General features: G+C 43.0%; 1 long non-coding RNA gene across 1 annotated transcript; it reads right to left on the reverse strand.

Moving 5' to 3' along the window:
- Nucleotides 1–1,949: 1,949 nt before the first annotated feature.
- On the reverse strand, nucleotides 1,950–5,806 carry LOC311020654. The gene is made up of 3 exons (XR_014597916.1): nucleotides 5,691–5,806; nucleotides 2,731–2,851; nucleotides 1,950–2,026 (listed from the first exon to the last, which is right to left on the reverse strand). It is a non-coding gene; the product is annotated as an uncharacterized lncRNA (long non-coding RNA).
- Nucleotides 5,807–8,305: the final 2,499 nt, after the last annotated feature.

An 8,305-nucleotide genomic window follows, 5' to 3' on the forward strand; every position in this document is an offset into this window, starting at 1 on the left:
GAAAATAAACTGATCACAGACCCCTGAACAAATCTGGTTTACTTTACAAAGCCTCCTCTGAACTCCTGCCAACGTTTTCCCCCGTCTAGATAATTCCTCCCTGAGCAGTTTCATGTTTACACCTTGGAAATCGCTGGATGATCAAGAGGGAAGAGACACCGACACGTTCACTTCCTTTGTTCTGCCAGAGGACGCTCGGCTGAGCATCGCACCTCAAAAGTAACATTAGAAATATCTAATTGGGTAAAAATATGCAGGTCATCCTTTTGAAGTTTTTTTTTCTCTCTCTGTGGTTTCTGTGCTCCCTCCCATTTACAGTAAATCTGTGGGAAAAAACACCCAGTAAGCTATCTTCTTTGGTGTCTCCTATTTAAGACCGGGTCCACGGCTTTTCTCTTTCTTTTCTCTTTTTTTTTTCAGCAGCAAAGACCATTGAGGCGTTTTATAGCTTTTCTCATTACTGCATTTTCCAAACAGTGTGCAAGGGGCAGTGGTGCATGGTTGAATTATTCAGGGGTACGGGGATAACGGCGCAGGGCTGATGTGTTATACTGCTCTGCTGTAAGGGGTCCTGCGAGGGACATCAGAGGACTGCCGTGTCAGAATGTAAACCGGCTTTATAACATACTGAGAGACGGAAAAGAAACAATAAAGAGCTCCAGATGAAAGCTTTATTTAGTGAAACAGAAGCTAGAGAAAGCAACTTGGCTCACAGTAAAGACCTGATCTGGTGCCTCGTGACTGATTTTCCATAGAGAATGAAATATTGTTGTCGCTTTTCACAACACAGATGAAAGTTTTCTATGAAATTTGAGACAGGTAAATGATTTATATAAGAGATGAATGAATGCTTAAAGGCCAATGTCATTCTGTAATTCTGGATGTTTTCGGTGACCACTAGACCTGAATTCCCACGTGAACACAAAGACAAATGCGATTCACGCCCCCAAGAGGCCAAACCCCCTGTTTTGAAAACGATGTGATCACAGGCCAAACTGTCACCTTTGCACAAAAGATGTCTCATAACATAATAATTTGGTTTTCTATGAATCACGTTCATGCTCCTTACACAAGTCTGATGCCAAATAATACGTATGAAAGTATCAGCATTTAAGATGCCTGGAAACAAATGAGTTGTTTCCAGTGTTATAAAAGTAATATTCCTGTGATTAAAATCACATAGTGTGCAGTACATACTCAATGTGTATTATCATTACCTCCATATACGACATACTGTTGCGTAAATTAACAGTATGCATCTTTTTAGACGCACTGAATTGTAATGACCACATCACTTTCTGAGAGCCTCTTTGCCGATTGAAGAGGCTTAACTATGGTAACTAATGTGAGAAACAGTTATTTGACTGAATCATAGTCAGAAACAGAAATAGAATTTAACAATTCAACAACAATTTTACCAACGTGTGTTTTCACCATAACTGACAACAATCGCCATGTTCTATTGTACTTCAAATGACTGAGAACGGCTCAATGTCCATTCTACTGCTTTTATATTTCTGTGGTCAAGTCATTTATTAAAAAACAATATGTTTTACAAAATGACATGCTATTATGGAATTTCAAAATCTGTAGATCCCCTAATGATTAGCTGAAGAAGATGGAAGTAATGCAAATGGAAGCAGACAATCCCGCCCTGATGACTCGACCCTTTGTTTCAACAGAAAATATGTTTGCCAGAAAAGAGCCCATTTTTGTGGGCAAAGTTTTGTTTCAGTGTTGTTCTTTGGGCTTTTCCCACAAGCTCGCTAATGGAACCTGAAGAGTCTGCAGCCGCTCGGTGCTGTGAGCTGTGTGAACGGTGACGGTGGCAGCGCACGGCGCCGGTGCACCAACGCCGCGTGCACTGTTCGCCATATGTGTATGTGTATTTTTTCAGTATGCTCGGCGTATACAGCCTCAGAGCTTAATGGCTAGAACAATTACACATACCTCCTCTGATCTCGTATCGCAGAAGACTTGGTTTCACTCCAGCATGATTCAATCAGCTGCAGCGTGTCGGCCGTCCCTGAAAAAGATAAATGACGCCATTACCGCTCTGAACCCGAGCACTGTGCGCTCAGAAAACAGTAAAGCTACGGTGGACTTTAAAGGAAATGTCACTAATTACCCTTCTTTTTGGGTTTAGGATAATATTGTTAAGTCATTCATCATGGCAAAGGGTGCCACTGCAGCTGAGGAATTATGAATAGCAATGTTTTTTTGGTGCCTAGTGGTCCTTTACTATACATCCAGGATATGTTCTCCTCCAGCTGCAAAATGCATCAGCTACACTGACAAATACAATATGGGAATCCACCATATAATATTATTGCATGTACCGAGTTCAAACCTATGTTTCCTTTCAAGATGGCGTTTTATAAGCAGCTGTTGAGTCATTAAAATAAGGTAGAGTATCCATTCCAGATAACATATAAACTATTACAACTTGAACTCCTTCACGTTACATGACTGTAAAAAGCTGCATTGGAAGGTTCGACTTCCCCTCAGTGGGAATGGAAATCTCCCCGGACCGGGACTATTTCTTTTCGCACCCCTACTCATTTCATTTTGATGCTAGCGTGTGACGAGAGGCACAGCACGACGGCGCCCACATTTCCAATAAGGTTGGCACAACGTGGCTCTCGACTATTAATATCCAACAATGCCACGGCCACAGTGGTGGCATCTGTCTTCTCGGGCCTCCCCCTTCCCTCCCCCCCACCACCTCACCTCCCCTCTCTCCTCCTCTCGCTCAGATGGACAGAGCAGTCTTGCAGTACGACACACAGCTTGGTGAAAGGCAGTTGAACGGTTGCCAGCGGCCACATGCTGCTCCGGCTATTTCCATCTTCTGAGAGAGTAAATGAACAGAAAATGCAGAATATGCGTTAAATCGGGGCAGCTGGGAATCTTCAACCTTCTCTTAAATCTTTAACAGAAGGAGCAAGGCCAAAGTGTCACCTGTTGCCACAAATGGACATCCATGCCACTAAATATATTCAACTCCGTGCTCCAAATCTGCCTCTTTTTTTTTTTTGGCATTTCCTCTATCGATCATAATTGTGGTCCATCAGCTGTAGAGAGGCACAAAATTAACATTAATTTACGCGTGAATGTCGCAGATCATAACTGAAATGTGAATCTGGAATAGACTGGCCATCAACGCCACTAATGCTAACTTACTGTAGCGCTCAGTTTGCATTTATTATGACAAACATTTTTTGGACAACTGTCCGGCTGCTCATGGCCCTCGCGTTTCATTAGTTTCACTTGCGCTTTAATTGATCTTAATTTCCCTAGATTATGATCGTAATTAAACACCAGAAAGCTGTTCAAGCTACCAGCCATCTGCCAGGTTGGGTGATGGGTATGTGGGTATGTGGGTACAAGGCCACCGTGGTGCACACTGCCAAGACCTACGCCTGAAAATGCCTCCATGAACGTGTTATCATAAGGTCAGCTGGATTTTAACTGCGCTTCATGTTTTTGTGCAGAGGATCAACGGTTAGATTAAAAGAGCTTCAGTGTGTGATGCTGCTGTGAATGCAGTGGTGCTTAAAGAGGAACGGAACACTGTAACCATATTTCAGCTAAAACCCATCGAGGTATTCACTAGTGTTATATGTCCATAAATTCAGGTTCAAATGTTTATTTCCGTGCAAAGTATTTAAATTCTACCAGCTGAAACCCTCTGCAGACTGTGGAGCGGTGTTAGTAGCCATTACTCTCCCAATTTAAATTGCTAATGCTAATCGCTATCATAGACACATATGCTGTATATAAGAAGTGGACGTCGTCATGGCGACGTCACCCACTGGTTCGTGGACTACGGTTTTGAAGCCTTGAGTTCAGAATTTTAGCTGGCGCCATCTTGGATTTGTTGCATCCGGTGAAGGAAGTGACCATATTTGGACTGCAAGGAGCAACGGGTGGATCTGGCGAACACCAAGCAGCAGAGCAGCAACCTTACTCTGGATAAACTTTACAGCTAAGTGTTCAAGTTTTATGCAATGCAATCAACTTCTTTTTGACTCTAAAGGGAGCATCATTTACTAAATGAACATCATGCTGGATTGAAAAAAACTTGAAATGTTTAGTGAGATAATAAATCAAGTGAGAAGTAGGATCATTTTCTCAAAGACTTCAATGCCATCACACAATATAAAAAATACGTTAATAGACATTTATTTTGTTGTTTTTGTTTTCCGGCATATATTGTTATATTGCTGTGACCAGATTCATGAACACTGATTCACCAGATTTTGTGATGCTAATTGTTGAATTTCTCCTCCCAGCCTTGGCCATATTGATACTTTTTCAACTTCTAGAGGATTTTTGGGGATTTTCCAGAGTACTTTAGCCAAAACTCATCAATCAATCTACAACTTTACGTGACAACAGAGGTGTGTGTGGAGCCACAGTCCTCTTTAGCTCTGTATCAAGCTACATTCAAAGCCCACCCACTTTAATTGCACTGGTGAATAGTCACAGTAATAATTACAATTATTTTCACGGATTATTGTCTTTAAACTTAATCTTTTTGATATTCTTGTGATGTGAACATCACCAAACCATAATCATTTATACTTCTGCTTGCTTATCTGATTAAACTTGTGTGTGTTTAAAGTTCTTGTAACATGCTTAAGCATATTTATCTGAAAATGAAGAAGACTTCATTACTGTGCAGAATTAGAGCCATCAACTCTTGACCTCTTTAAGCGAATGAGTTGAGGAAGACGGAGGCCGACGTTTGGTGAGGCTAATTCAGAGAGTGGGGCCACACCGCTAACATGTGGCTTGGATAGAGTTGAGTTGGTCGACCTTACCCCCCTGAAAGCATAAACAACCTATCCTCGCTGATTTCTCCAGTGTGGATGAATATGGAAGGGATCTGATAAGATGAGGTCATGTGACCGAGCCTAACAGGATGTAAAGCTGCGCTGCCAATTTAAACTCCTCGCTTCAACCGCCCAGCGCAACTGATAGAATAAAGCCTCGGTTGTGGATCAAAGATATCAATAGCCACCCAGTCAAAAGGCCATATTCTCCTGATGAAAAAATATGCCATTAAAAACATCTACTTTACATTTTGATTTTCTTTGGATTATGTCCTCGCATTAGATTTATACTCATTCCGATTTTTATTGTCCGGGCTCCACGCGGCTAAAATCGAGTTATGAACTTAATCAATCTGTGCTCTCCTGCATTGACTGTTTTATGATTGGCTGAGGTCGCCAGGTTTTATTGACCCGATAACCTTAGATGAAAATGGCTGTGTGTGTATTTGACTAGGAGTGGTAGAAGGGCAGAAATATAGAGCGGCGCGGATCTGTCTCCTCTCGGCAGCGCCTACTAGTTAAACGCATCATAAATGAGAGCTGACGTGAACTAATTTCTTCCGGTGCGTTCTCTGATCCCTTCACTCTGGCCGTCTGACGTCGCAGAGCACTCCATAAAGACGGTCATATAGGATAGCCGGTGTGTAAATCTGGGCCGGGGTGAGGAGGCAGACCCTCCATGAAGGGTGATGGATGAGGTGGGAAGCTCGTCCTTTCTCTCTCTCTTACTCTCCATCTCTGCGGCCTATTCCATCTCCTTCCACTGGGATGAGGAGAGACATGCCTGCATTCCTGACCTCCATAAGGAAACAAGGCACTGTTGCTACAGCTGCATGCTGAGCGGGCCCTCACCCTCTGGGAGCCGGCTCGGCCCTGCAACAGGTTGGGGAGGTTCTCGTCTCGGCCGACAGATCGTCGAGCAGCCGCTCCGCTCGGTGAAAGGTGGAGGTTAGGAAAGGTTTCAGCGCCTGGAAGATTAAAACAATTTGGTAAATGGAGAGAGACAAAGATGAATTACCCCATGAACAAGGTTTGGACTCAGTTACCTAAAAAGACAACACTGTGAACGTTAAACCTCCTAACTTTGTTAAATCACTTCCTGCATATTTAATCACATTTTAACACAAAAAAACTAAACTTTTTCCTGATTTCAGTCATAAAAAACAAAAATTCATGAACTCATGAAGGCTGACATTCCTTCGGAAGAAGAGAAACTTCAATTAAAATCTTCCACACTTGACATGAAATGATATGTAGTGATATTTTGGGTAGAGCAAAACTGAGGTAATGAGTCCTGCAGGGATTATGTGTTTTTCTGGAATTGAAATCGACTGATTTGTGCACATGGATGAGAATTTTCCTTTTTTTTTATGTCGAACTATCTTGCAAGTTTTATTTTTTTCTGTCAGTCAGGACGACATTAAGAGAGGAAATTAACAATTTAGGCAACACAACCACTTAGTAAGGTTTAGGAAAACCATTATTATTAAGATAAAATACATATGTTAGTGGTTGAAAGTCGCCCCCAGCTCTGGACATTGGATTCCTGCAAACCATACATATATTAACTTGACAAACTGCTGTTGCGATGCGCAGATATTATACAAAACATGTATTAAATACAAAATAATAACATTGGTATTGGGTGTAAATAAACAGGGATGTCAAGCATTTTCTGGGTTTTTCTCCTTTAATTAATAGCATGTACAAAACCAGGACGGGAAAAGAGGAAAACAAAGAGGGAAATGAATCAGCAAAGATGTAGACGAAGCTTAAGAAAAAAAAAAAGTATGAATATGATTTTTTGCCCCAAATAATCACAAGATTAATAGTATCAGAGATACTAGCACCCAAATTGTCCATAAAATAAAATGCAACGTTTTTGCATCGATGTGACTTAGTGCAGCATTCAAAGGTATAACTAAAAAAACAAATACTATCATAAATGATAAATTCACTAATATCACAGCTGAATATGTTAAGATCCGGCCCCAGGTAGCAGCCACCGTGCTGCATGAGGACAGTGAAGCCATCATACAGCATCGTGCTGCCACCGCTGTGGCCCCGTCGCCATTAACACATATGGCTTTCCTTAGATCATTACTTCCATTAAGTCATTAAGCCTCGGCCTAGGCGAGGCCTGTTAGTTAGTCACATTAAAGAGTTAACACTTTCCGTCTCTGCAACCCGACGGGCTTGACACGTCTGCCGCGGTAACTGACACATCGCTCCATCCCCATAATTAGGAAAATTGCTTTTAACAGGTCCACCGTTTAGTAATGGTCTCATTCCTTCCATCTCGCCCCGACGAGAGCAAACTGCAAGAAGATGTCCCCATTAACTCTTTGCACCGAGGCTAAACCTCTCCTGTGTCCATTCAGCAGCCTGCTGCACACACACACACACACACACACACACACACACACACACTTTCTAATGGTCTTAATGAGCCAACCAATGGCCTGATCCCCCGTGCAGATCTTTAACATATTTTTGGAGACCTTTGATCGAACAGCTATCATTTTAGACTTCTTGTGTGTGTGTGTGTGTGTGTGTGTGTGAGAGAGAGAGTATGTGTGTGTGTGTGTGTGTGTGTGTGGGGGGGGGGGGGGTAATGCTGTATGTGAGGAAGGGAGAGGGCAATTTGGCAAGAATGAAGGATGGTGAGACGATTCGGCGGAGAATAACACGCCAAGCTTTCATCTTGCCCCCCCAACCCTCCTCCTCCAAAAGGCACCCTCCATCCCTTCATCCCCCCCTCCCCCCATCCCTTCACCACCACCACCACCACCCTACTTCTCTGACCAAATTAAATTGAAACCAGATGGAGCAGGGCCTGGACTGTGCGTTGTGTCAGATTGTCATGGCGCATTAACCATGATTTCACATTGAGACGGTCTGCCCGGCCAGAAAAAGCGAGGAGAGACAGACAGAGGGAGAAAGATAGAGGGATAGAGGGGGAGAATATGGGCTTATAAGAGAGAGAGAGAGAAAGGAGGGGGGGCTGATGAATATGGTCCCGCTGCCAACAGATCAATCCCACTGATCGCACAGCTGGCGCGGGCTGATGATATGAACGCCATATGACACGGAGACGGGCCGGCAACAGGGACGCCCGGGACGGTGCCATACCTTCACAGATAGGATTTAACATAAATCTGAATCCAAATCCAATAATCATTTCATTAACATCCAGCATGTCGCGCTGAAAGTAAATTCCTTTTGGACTGTCTTTTTATTTTACTCGCTCACCTTAGCCTCTTAGAAATGTAGCCGCGTCACGGTTGTCAGGACCGGAGGACTCTTTTGCTCGGGTCGAAACAGGAGCAGATATCAGATTTACAGTGTAACTGTGAGTCGGAGGCAGAGCCGGGAAATACAAGGACCAGCTGAGCTTACAGTTCTGCTCATAACATGCATGCAAGTGTTGCTAAATGTGGGGATGAAAAAATGTAAATGTTGCATCA

This window comes from Eutrigla gurnardus, assembly GCF_963514095.1.
Source record: "Eutrigla gurnardus genome assembly, chromosome: 11".
Lineage (NCBI taxonomy): Eukaryota > Metazoa > Chordata > Actinopteri > Perciformes > Triglidae > Eutrigla > Eutrigla gurnardus.